A 9,183-nucleotide genomic window follows, 5' to 3' on the forward strand; every position below is an offset into this window, starting at 1 on the left:
AAGGTTATTTGCCACTTATATATTACAGGATGAGGTGGCCGAGTGGTTAAGGCGATGGATTGCTAATCCATTGTGCTCTGCATGCGTGGGTTCGAATCCCATCCTCATCGTGTAACCAGTACAATTCTGTGCTTTATTATGGCATTGGAAAATTTTGACTTTCACAAACACTGGTAAGATGGCCGACTGCCACCGCGAGAGCACAAGACTTGGTATCTTAGTGGTGAGGGCGATGAACTACATGTGTGGATCATAACACCAACCTCTTCACAAAACAGATTTCCTCTCTTGCATGGCCCCACATGAATATAGAATCCCTCCACAATCCTAGAGCGACTGATAAGATTCAGGTATTGAATAATAGCTTTTCCAAAGGGCAACCTCAATGGTGGGATTTGAACCGACACCTCAACACACCTCATCAAGCACTTGAGACCACTCGGCCTGACAACACATTTGTTAAATGTCTCGATGGCATCGATATATGGCCCTGCCATTGCTCTGCCTAACTTTCATGGATTTAAATCAAGGGTTTACATACAGCAACTACAGTTTTTTAAAGTCATTTGCCACATATATATTACAGGATCAGGTGGCCGAGTGGTTAAGGAGATGGACTGCTAATCCATTGTGCTCTGCATGCATGGGTTCGAATCCCATCCTCATTGTGTAACCTCTACAATTCTGTGCTTTATTATGGCATTGGAAGATTTTGACTTTCACAAACACTGGTAAGATGTCCTACTGCCACCGCAAGAGCACAAGACTTGGTATCTTAGTGGTGAAGGCGATGAACTACATGTGTGGATCATAACACCAACCTCTTCACAAAACAGATTTCCTCTCTTGCATGGCCCCACATGAATATAGAATCCCTCCACAATCCTAGAGCGACTGATAAGATTCATGTATTGAAGAATAGCTTTTCCAAAGGGCAACCTCAATGGTGGGATTTGAACCGACACCTCAACACACCACATCAAGAACTTGAGACCACTCGGCCTGACAACACATTTGTTAAATGTCTCGATGGGATCGATATATGGCCCTGCCATTGCTCTGCCTAACTTTCATGGATTTAAATCAAGGGTTTACATACAGCAACTACAGTTTTTTTAAGGTTATTTGCCACTTATATATTACAGGATGAGGTGGCCGAGTGGTTAAGGCGATGGATTGCTAATCCATTGTGCTCTGCATGCGTGGGTTCGAATCCCATCCTCATCGTGTAACCAGTACAATTCTGTGCTTTATTATGGCATTGGAAAATTTTGACTTTCACAAACACTGGTAAGATGGCCGACTGCCACCGCGAGAGCACAAGACTTGGTATCTTAGTGGTGAGGGCGATGAACTACATGTGTGGATCATAACACCAACCTCTTCACAAAACAGATTTCCTCTCTTGCATGGCCCCACATGAATATAGAATCCCTCCACAATCCTAGAGCGACTGATAAGATTCAGGTATTGAATAATAGCTTTTCCAAAGGGCAACCTCAATGGTGGGATTTGAACCGACACCTCAACACACCTCATCAAGCACTTGAGACCACTCGGCCTGACAACACATTTGTTAAATGTCTCGATGGCATCGATATATGGCCCTGCCATTGCTCTGCCTAACTTTCATGGATTTAAATCAAGGGTTTACATACAGCAACTACAGTTTTTTAAAGTCATTTGCCACATATATATTACAGGATCAGGTGGCCGAGTGGTTAAGGAGATGGACTGCTAATCCATTGTGCTCTGCATGCATGGGTTCGAATCCCATCCTCATTGTGTAACCTCTACAATTCTGTGCTTTATTATGGCATTGGAAGATTTTGACTTTCACAAACACTGGTAAGATGTCCTACTGCCACCGCAAGAGCACAAGACTTGGTATCTTAGTGGTGAAGGCGATGAACTACATGTGTGGATCATAACACCAACCTCTTCACAAAACAGATTTCCTCTCTTGCATGGCCCCACATGAATATAGAATCCCTCCACAATCCTAGAGCGACTGATAAGATTCATGTATTGAAGAATAGCTTTTCCAAAGGGCAACCTCAATGGTGGGATTTGAACCGACACCTCAACACACCACATCAAGAACTTGAGACCACTCGGCCTGACAACACATTTGTTAAATGTCTCGATGGGATCGATATATGGCCCTGCCATTGCTCTGCCTAACTTTCATGGATTTAAATCAAGGGTTTACATACAGCAACTACAGTTTTTTAAAGTCATTTGCCACATATATATTACAGGATCAGGTGGCCGAGTGGTTAAGGAGATGGACTGCTAATCCATTGTGCTCTGCATGCATGGGTTCGAATCCCATCCTCATTGTGTAACCTCTACAATTCTGTGCTTTATTATGGAATTGGAAGATTTTGACTTTCACAAACACTGGTAAGATGGCCGACTGCCACCGCGAGAGCACAAGACTTGGTATCTTAGTGGTGAAGGCGATGAACTACATGTGTGGATAAAAACACCAACCTCTTCGCAAAACATATTTCCTCTCTTGCATGGCCCCACATGAATATAGAATCCCTCCACAATCCTAGAGCGACTGATAAGATTCATGTATTGAAGAATAGCTTTTCCAAGGGCAACCTCGATGGTGGGATTTGAACCGACACCTCAACACACCTCATAAAGCACTTGAGACCACTCGGCCTGACAACACATTTGTTAAATGTCTCGATGGGATCGATATATGGCCCTGCCATTGCTCTGCCTAACTTTCATGGATTTAAATCAAGGGTTTACATACAGCAACTACAGTTTTTTAAGGTCATTTGCCACTTATATATTACAGGATGAGGTGGCCGAGTGGTTAAGGCGATGGACTTCTAATCCATTGTGCTCTGCATTCATGGGTTTGAATCCCATCCTCATTGTGTAACCAGTACAATTCTGTGCTTTATTATGGCATTGGAAGATTTTGACTTTCACAAACACTGGATGGCCGACTGCCACCGCGAGAGCACAGGACTTGGTATCTGAGTGGTGAAGGCGATTAACTACTTCGGAAAACATTTGTTCTTTCCTCTCTTGCATGGCCCCACATGAGTTTCAAATCCCTGCACAATCCTAGAGCAACTGATAAGATTCAGGTACTGAAGAATAGCTTTACCAAGGGCAACCTCAACTGTGGGATTTGATCCGACACCTCAACACACTTAATCAATATCTTGAGACCACTCGGCCTGACAACACATTTGTTAAAGTGCATTTAAAGTTGTGACAATTCTGACAAAACCAACCATGTGAAATATGACATAAACCTGTGCATTATAAAGGGTGGCATAAGCATCACTTAATAAATGCTTTATAAATCATATTAAATTGAGGCTTCACAAAGCATTAATAACCTTGTCATGCATATTGGCAAAGTATTGCAATGCCAGGATAGTGGGCTAGATTGCTGGGACCACACATATTTGAAAATGTATGCATGCATAACTTTAAGTTGGTTTGGAAAAAAGCATCTGTTAAATTGTTTATATTATATTACTCTAAAACATTTCTAGGATGGCCCAACCTCTTTCCCTCTTTGGTGCAAAGCCAATATTGGACCTGACCTCAACGTTCCCCAAACTGCAGGATGACAAACGATCTAAAGTGCCAACACGCACAGCCAAAAACATTGGAAGCATTTTAAAAATAATTTTGAATATTTAGCCTAATTAAACCCCCCCCCCACCCCTATTTTTTGAAAAACAACATTTGTTTTTCTGTGTACACAACAATGCTTAAACCACATCAGGGGATTACTTTTGAGTTCTGGGAAAGATCTAAGAAATTTAGATTTTTGAGTTTTGTTGCATTTCCTTCACTGTTGTTTGGTTAGCTGTGTTTTTGTAACACAGTAAGAGCACATGTGATGAGTTCGCAAATCAAATGCCCACTTGTGGTGCTGCTGAACAGCAAAAAGCAAGTAAGTTTACCTTTAGTTATTGTAATTTAAATACATTTGTTGTAGTTAAGTGTTGAGTTAGATTACCTAGCTACCTCATTAATTATTTTAAACCATTTTGGTGACTTCACAGTAATTACTAGCTAGCTAGCAGGCTCAGTTGAATAAAAATCCCCCTAGATACAGTCAATTCTCATAGTCACGTCATGAGATTTGTAAATGAAAGAGGAATGTTCTTAATACGAATCGAAACCAGTTTCCCATCTCCCCGTTTAGAGTATTTCTGGCACAGAACAGAAATGCCCTTATCTAGATGGTGTGATAAAAGCGTAGTGGTTAGAGCATTGGACCAGTAACCGAAAGGTTGCATGATCGAATCTCTGAAAAATCTGTCATTTCTTTTTTACGGTTACTAGTCCAATGCTCTAACCACTAGGCTACCCTGCCGCCCCATTCTGCCCCTGGGCGGGGCAGTTAACCCACTGTTCCTAGGCTGTCATTGAAAATAAGAATTTGTCCTTAACTGACTTGCCTATTATATAAAAAAGGAAATCCCCAGCCCCATGCTGATAGAAATTTGGTAAAAATGGATTTAAGTTTCCCTGCATTAAAGTCCCCAGCCACTAGGAGCGCAGCCTCTGGATGAGCATTTTCCTGTTCCTTATGGAATACAGCTCATTGTGTGCGGTCTTAGTGTCAGAATCAGTCTGTGGTGGTATGTAGATATCTACAAAAATACAGATGAAAACTCTCTAGGTAGATAGGGTGATCTACAGCTTATCATGAGCTACTCTACCTCTGATTACCAAAACCTCACCTGATCCACAGGTTACTGTAGGTTGTGAGAGGTATTTACATGGATTGATAGACCTGCAGAGTTTGCATTTGTTTGTGTGTGTGTGTGTGTGTGTGTGTGTGTGTGTGTGTGTGTGTGTGTGTGTGTGTGTGTGTGTGTGTGTGTGTGTGTGTGTGTGTGTGTGTGTGTGTGTGTGTGTGTGTCAGAGCCAATCTGAGACTACTGCACCAGTTATTCCTCTTCTGTTCCAAGCTGGAGACCAGGGCTTCACAGCCACAAAGTCATAATTATAGCTAAACCCTTCCCATTTCCACAATTGACGTGATTTAAAATCTAACCCTAACCTAGACGGTCAAGTTTGATGTGTTGGTCCACCAGATCTTCCGAGCATTTGGCCGGAAATGTCTGAGAACGAGATTAAGTGTTATTGACTAACATGACTTCACTTTAGAGCATTTGAAGCATCCTTCAGCACAACATGCCACCCTTTATAAAGAACATGATAATATCATATTCGACATAGTGGGGGTTATATCACATTGACATTTGTGGTTATGTCACACATTTATGAACCATGACATATGGTTATAGAATCTTTGTAACAGATGTATGTGGTTCTTGTGAAGGCATTATGAAGACTTTATGAAGCCTTTATAAGCTGAATGTCATTTAAAGCAGGACCTACTTGTCATTTGCTATGTTAAACCTACCCTTTGGAATGACTTTGATAGCAATACTGAATGTATTTAGTTATTAAAAGATCCCTCAATACTCATTCACACGATAGCACATTCACTTTTTTTAAATTAACCAAGTCAGTTAAAAAATAAATTATTATTTACAATGACGGCCTACCCCGGCCAAACCCGGACCAATTGTGTGCCGCCCTATGGGACTCCCAATCACGGCCAGATGTGATGCAGCCTGGATTCAAACCTGAGACTGCAGTGACACCTCTTGCACTGAGATGCAGTTCCTTAGACAGCTGCGCCACTCGGACATAGTCAGTGACAAATATCTAAGCTAAGCAAGGCTGGGCTTGGTTAAAACCCTGGATGGGAGACCAAATGAAAAGCTGTAGAGCGATCTAGTAGGAGGTGCTGCCCAGCCTATTGTTTTTTCTGATAGTGGATATAACATAGTTTCAAAGGTACAATTCAACATATGTTATACAAGGTTTATCATTTATCGTTATCATTATCATTATTATTATGTAGAAAACATAATCCTGTGTTTGAAATTTCACCCTCAAAACAACAGTTGATTACTTTTTGGTATTTTCCACATTGATTCCACATCCAGCTAGCATAGGCCTAACAATAACATAACCATAACATCTACTTTGTTTAAGAGTGTTTTGCAGAGTGTTGTAACTTGTGTACATTATTTTCCAGGAGCTGGAACATGGTGGCCACACTGTCCGACAGGCTGCAGTGAAATAGCGGAAAGCCTATTTCCTCCTCCTCCTCTCCTCCGGTTCTCCTCCCTATTTGGCTTATGTCCCCCTCAGGCCAGGCCACATTAACCTCTCTAGGCTAGGGGGCTGTATGTTCACGTCCGGATGAAAAGCATGCCCAAAGTAAACTGCCTGCTACTCAAGCACAGAAGCTAGGATATGCATATTATTAGTAGATTTGGATAGACTACACTCTGAAGTTTCCAAAACTGTTTGAATAATGTCTGTGAGTATAACAGAACTTATTTGGTAGGCGAAACCCCGACAAACCATCCAGGATTTTTTTTGATGAGATGACAATGTTTTCAATGAGTTTTCTATGTGGATCTAGATTTCTAAGGCACTTGGTTGCAGTTCCTATTGATTCCACTAGATGTCAACAGGCTTTAGAAATTGGTTGATGTTTTTCCTTTGAGTAATGAAGAAGTAGCCATTTCCTATCTGGGTGGATAGCCAAGTGTACTGCTGTGGGTGGGGAGCGTGACCTGAAGCTCGCTCAACATTCATTGTATCCGCTATTGAACACAGTCTATCCCGTCTTAAATTGTATTGATTATTATTTTTTTTTTTAAATACCTAAAGTTGGATTAGGAAAGTTTACAGGTAACTTATTAGATAATGTTTAGTAATGTTTAGTCATGTCGGGCGAGTTGGAACCGGTATTTTTCTGAATCAAACGCGCCAAATAAATGGCCAGATATAACGGCGGAATTTATCGAACAAAATAACCATTTGTGATGTTTATGGGACATATTCGAGTGCCAACAGAAGAAGCTCTTCAAAGGTAAGGCATGAATTATATCGTTATTTCTGAGTTTTGTGTCTCGCCTGGCGGGTTGAAATATGATTGTCATGTGTTTTTTTGATGGGGTGCTGTCCTCAGATAATAGCATGTTTGGCTTTCGCCGTAAAGCATTTTTGAAATCTGACATTTACTTCTTGTTAATCCAATTCTTTCTCAGATAGATTAACCTTTCATAGAGCTTTTGGTTACCTTTTGTAAAGTGCTTGATGATGCCAAATATCTTTCTGACATGCTCCAATCAAGCTCTCTTGACCTAGAAATGGCTGTGCATCTAGCAGGTGCCCTTACAGACACATTACAGGACTAAAGAAGTGAGGGTTACTTTGGAGAACTATGGAAAGAGGTTGAAGAGATTGCAGAGCACTGCAATAACCAACAAACAGTGTGTAAAAGACAACCGAAAACAAGCTTAAGATTTCACGACGCATTGATGATGAGCACTCTAGGACAGAAAAATAGTGACCAAAATTATGGTGAGAGCTTCCAAAAAGCTATCTTTTATCAGGTGCTTGACAGTCTCACAGCTGAGCTGCAGAGGCATTTTTCAAAGTAGAATTGGGAGATATTGCAAGGGGTTCAGTCTCTCAACCCAAATAGTACAACATTCTTGAATGAGGAGCCTCGGTTTGCCTTTGCTCAGAACTTTGAGTCAGATTTAGAGGGCCTCAAACATGAGGTTCATCAAACCAGGCGGCTTCTTGATAGGAGAGAGAAAAATGGAAGGGACAGACCGTCTACTCTCCTTGACTTTGTTGTGTTTCTAGAACCTTATAAAAAGATCTTCAATGAGCTACTTCGACATTGTGAGATTTCAGTTGTTCCACCAGTAGTGGAGCACTATATATAGTGCTTCTTGCAAGAGTAGCTTCTCAGCTTTAAAACCGATTTAAACATACATTAGGACAACAATGGTTGATGACAGGTTAAATCACCTCTGAATTCAGTGTTGAGTCAAGGAGGGCATGCTCCCTCAACATGGATGAGGTTGTGAAACATTTTGGCAGTTCTCACCAGAACCACAGAATTATGCTGTTTTAAATCTACCTAGGATAATCTGGCACTTAGGTGGTCCCTCTGGTCATGATTAACACCTGCACTGTGTACTAGCTAGAACACTGACATTCTAAAATGATACATCCAAAGGGTACCATGTCACACAGATTTAATTTGGTCTTAATTAGGCTAATTCCAAAACACTTCTTTGCTATTAGTTAACATAATATGTATGAGCATAAATTTGATACTGTACGTTTGTAATATTGATGGGCACCACCATTTTTTTCCCCCAAGTCCATTTCTGCTTGACACCTGATGTCAAATTGCTGTGTTTTTGTAATTTATGTGACATGCAAATGCTATCTTATCTCCTTGGTTCATGCGCTTTATTTTCTGAAAATATGGATGTTCAACACACTTATAGACCCAGATTATATATTCATGAAAACAGAGTGGCCCAAGTCTCTCCTGTATGTGAGTACAGTACTGTGTGTGTGTGTGTGAGAGAGAGAGAGAGAGAAAGAAATTGAGCTGCAGTTCCGAGGTAGAGACACTGACTATTTAAAGAATGTTAATGAATTCTAGTGAAGTAACCCTTTTGGACCACATTATCTGCCACATTGAAGAACTACGGGTTAAGTTAATTTTCTAATCAACAATCGTAGGATTCATTCAGGCTCCTTAGATGCCAGGTTAGGGTTACATACACATTTTCTGTCATTGTCTATGGACCCCCTGAAGTAGCCTTGGCCACCCCCTGGCCTCCCCATGTATAAAACTCTAGTTCTGCCACTGCACCTGTACTGGCTATCTCAGACACTCAGAGATGGGGGGGCGTTTCTTGCCCTGGTGGCTGAGAGAGAGGGTGTGAGGGGAAGTCTTTGTATCATGAGAGAGAGAGAGACTTGCTCTTGCTCTAGTCCTTCTCAACATGAGATCCTGATATATTTCATATTTCTTTGTTTTTAGAATGAGATAAACACTCTAATCGAAAAATAATTCCAGACAAGAAGTGAGGAACAACAACTCTGTTCATTCAGAACAGGAAAAAAAGTAACTTTGCGCCTCAAGTTAAGAAGTTTTGACTCTAGCTAGCTAGCTACACAACAAAGACCTAGCCAGCAGACTAACGAGCTAGAACAAACCTAGTAAGGGGAGTTAATACAACTACATCAAACGACCAAACTGAGTGAGTAAACTCCTCCTCAGCA

General features: G+C 41.1%; 1 non-coding gene across 1 annotated transcript; it reads left to right on the forward strand.

The window, feature by feature from the left end:
* Positions 1–2,818: 2,818 nt before the first annotated feature.
* On the forward strand, positions 2,819–2,900 carry trnar-ucu (transfer RNA arginine (anticodon UCU)). The gene has a single exon. It is a non-coding gene; the product is annotated as a tRNA-Arg (tRNA).
* The last annotated feature ends 6,283 nt before the right edge of the window (positions 2,901–9,183 follow it).

The sequence above is a fragment of the Oncorhynchus kisutch genome, linkage group LG25 (assembly GCF_002021735.2).
Source record: "Oncorhynchus kisutch isolate 150728-3 linkage group LG25, Okis_V2, whole genome shotgun sequence".
In the NCBI taxonomy this organism is placed as follows: Eukaryota; Metazoa; Chordata; class Actinopteri; order Salmoniformes; family Salmonidae; genus Oncorhynchus; species Oncorhynchus kisutch.